The sequence below is a fragment of the Perca fluviatilis genome, chromosome 3, assembly GCF_010015445.1.
Source record: "Perca fluviatilis chromosome 3, GENO_Pfluv_1.0, whole genome shotgun sequence".
Classification (NCBI taxonomy): Eukaryota; Metazoa; Chordata; class Actinopteri; order Perciformes; family Percidae; genus Perca; species Perca fluviatilis.
Window position 1 is genome coordinate 8,254,290 of NC_053114.1, and position 3,538 is coordinate 8,257,827.

The 3,538-nt window shown below is 38.5% G+C and overlaps 1 long non-coding RNA gene across 1 annotated transcript; it reads left to right on the forward strand.

The window, feature by feature from the left end:
• The first annotated feature begins 456 nt into the window (after positions 1–456).
• On the forward strand, positions 457–1,748 carry LOC120556411. Its single transcript, XR_005638851.1, has 3 exons — positions 457–689; positions 799–1,092; positions 1,324–1,748. It is a non-coding gene; the product is annotated as an uncharacterized LOC120556411 (long non-coding RNA).
• Positions 1,749–3,538: the final 1,790 nt, after the last annotated feature.

Below are 3,538 nucleotides of genomic sequence, written 5' to 3' on the forward strand. Positions count from 1 at the left end.
AAGCATTTTGTACCATTTTAAAAACACAACAAACAAAACTTTGTGAATTGTAAAATAGTCAGTTGCACACCTTATGTCCTCAATTAACCCCAAATTGATATCTGATGAGTTAGTAATCCACTCAACACAGAAAAAGCCAATTTCCTAATTGTTCACACAGCTGTCTTAATTACAACAACTACAAAAGGGGAAGAGAAAAACAACAAAGAAGATGAATGAGGAGAAAAGACAATAAAAAGAAGAAGAAGAATGAGCAGTGGAAAAGGAAGAGATGTAAGAGTGAGAGGTGGTAGACTGGGTAGAGGAAGAGGAGATGGAGAAAGAGCAAGAAGAGCTGAAGATGTAGGAGAAGGAGCAAGAAGAGCTGAGGATGTAGGAAGAGGAGAAGATAGAGGAGTAGAGGGAGAAGAGATGGATAGATTGGAGAGCAATGGTATAGTGGAAAGAGAGAGTAGAAAATATAAGAAGAGATGGACAGAGAGGAAGAGGAGGGCAAGGTGTAAGGGGAGGGAGGAGAGGTAGAAGGATAGGGTACACACGTGTTTCAAACGAAATCAGAGCCACACTTGTTGACTCTGTCATAAATGATGGTGTCTCACTGAGAGAAGCTGGGCAGAGAGTTCAGCCCAATATAAACAGATCCACAGTGGCTTCAATTATCCGCACATTTCAGAGGGATATAGTTACCGGTAAGTAACTATATCATTCTACTTCTACAATGAGAGTACACAATGTATTGTTGTATTGTTGTTTGACATAGGTCTAGATTTCTACAGTAAACGTTCCTGCTTGTCAAAGCATTTTTCAGAATTGAAGTTCGAGAACACTCAGGTGGATGAACAAGTCTTCTTTCAATTGAACAAGAGCATGCCATTGTTGACATGGTGGTCCAGAACAACACCCTCCGCCTCACAGAAATTCAGCAAAGAATAACACCGGACAATCAACTGTTCCACAATATCCACCAGTGCAGTCTCTCCACAACTGATCATGTTCTTAGGAGAAATGCAATCCAAATGAAGCAAGTATACAAAGGGCCTTTTGAGAGGAACTCCGTTAGAGTGAAGGAGTTGCGATTTCCAGTTTGTTCAAGTATGTGCAACCCAATTACTGCACTTTTACTGTCAACACAAACACAAATGTGTCCATAAACTATTCCATGCTACTGTAAGTAAAAAGATTTAGGCATATCTATGTATACTGCTGCTTCAGAGTGTGAACTCAAACTTCAGCAACAGTTTCACAGTAGTATTGACTGCAATCAATGCCATTACTGTAAAACACTAACTTACTGTATTGTACCTTGTGTTCTTTTTACTCTAGAGAATCTTGGAGTTGGATAGCAGTACAACTCGTTAGGAGTACATGTCTATTGATGAAACAGGCTTCAATCTTCACAAAAAAGGAGAAGAGGGAGAAATGTGATTGGCCGTCATGCTAAAGTCAATGTACCTGGACAACGAGGAGGCAACATCACTCTCTGTGCCACAATTTCTACAACTGCTGTTGTGGCACACAATGCTGTCTTGGGACCATACAACACAGCCAGCATTTTTTTTTTTATTTTTTTTTTTAAACCTCCTCAATGAAATCCTCTTTCCGCAGGGTGATCAGGAGCAAATAGTGCGAAATTTTGTAGTTTGGGACAATGTCCAATTCCACCATTCAGAGAGTGGTTTGAGAATCCCCCACATTTCAGGATGGTGTTCCTTCCACCATATTCTCCTTTCCTGAATCCACTCATTGTTATACACCTGAACTCCTCATTAAAGAACTTAATGAAAAACATGTATTTTCATTTATTTCTTTGTGTATCTTCAGCTGAATTTGTTATCAAATCAACAGAGAACACCCTTTTTAGTTTTGATGTTAATCTTGAATTTTAATAAATGCATTACTAGAATAAAATGCTGTGTTTCATTGTGCAGTGAATACTTAAATGTTTCGCCAACATAACTGTGTGTTTAGTTTGCTGTGTTAACTGTTTTGGGAGCTGTTACCTGAGTTTGGAGAAATGTACCAAATCGATTGAGGAAAAACTGTAATATTGACAGACATTGTATGAAATTATAAAAAAATATCCACCTTTTATATAATGAATAGTAAATACATTTGGAACATACATTGGGAATTGATAAAAAGGTATGCAAGTTCATCTGACAGGGCTATGGGGGTACCCCAGACCAAAAATGTTGGGAACCACTGCATTAAAACAGTTAAGCTTACACTTTGGTAAGACAAAGTAACAGCAGAGAGAATAAGGCGAGAGTGCCAGCTTTCACTTGGGAGGGCGGGTGGGAGTGTAAAATCCTGTGATGCAAAGCTAATGGTCCACTTAAGTCATCTCTCTTGATCGCACATCAAGTGTGAGAGCCCTGTGTAGGCGGATCTGCTGTAGGTCAGTGTGTTACAGCAGCATGCAGTCTTGATAGTAAACCTGCTATCATTACCATGTCTGACACAGTGCGCTGCTCATCATTATGGATCATGACAATTCAATTGTCAACTCCTCTATATTAATTCATCTTTCCCACATTTGGGTTTGGTTGTCATACTAACATGTTACACGGACAATGTAAGCATACTTTGTGTGTGTGTGTAAGATTTGCTGACATGCACAGATTAACTAAAAATGAAGTGAACATTGTAAGTTGCCAGCCCATTTGAATTGGCTAGTGGCAAATTAGCACTTAACACAAAGTACAGCTAAGGCTGATGGGAATTGCATTAGTTTTGCAGGTATTTGGCCATAAACCAAAGTATTGGACACATTCATTTTTGATGAAAAGTTAAAGTGTATTAAATCACATCTGAATTTCATCTGAGACACTTGAAATGACAAGTGTAGATGGGGCCTAGGATACACAGAATAGAACAGAATTCCTTTATTGTCATTGCTCAACTAAGTACAACGAAACTAAGTAGCAATCCTGATGGCACATACACACATATAAATAATAAGTAATTAAAAATAGGGGGAAATAAAATAAAAAATATGGGTAAAAAAACAAACTAAGTAAGTAAAACTGCATTGCTGTGACAAAAACAGTGGATAGATGAGCTATTGCACATTGCTGAGTTGCAGTGGCTTTACATACAGGTAATGAAGCTCAGCGTAAGTTCATTCAGGAAGACTTCTATGCTTTTTCATTTTACTTCCTCTCCTTTCTCACCTAATTATCTGACTCTGGGCGTTTTCAAGTCTGGTTGTTCACCATGATTTTTATGAGCCAATTACATCAGAATCAGAAAGGAGTTTATCGCCTTATGTGGAATTTGCCTTGGTTATTGGTGCATACATACACAAACAAACATATTAAATGTTAATAAGAATAAACAATAAATACAGAAACAGACAAATATCAAACTTTAAATCCGTTCTCTCTGTTGCTGTCAGTTGTCATTTCAGGCAAAATGGAATGCGACCCTCCTCCACCCCATTCCCCTCCAGTTCTCATCATTCCTAGCAACCAGTGTTCCTCCATCATCAAAAGCCCCGCTCCACATAAACATCCATCCAGATCTTCAGGGTTTCCTT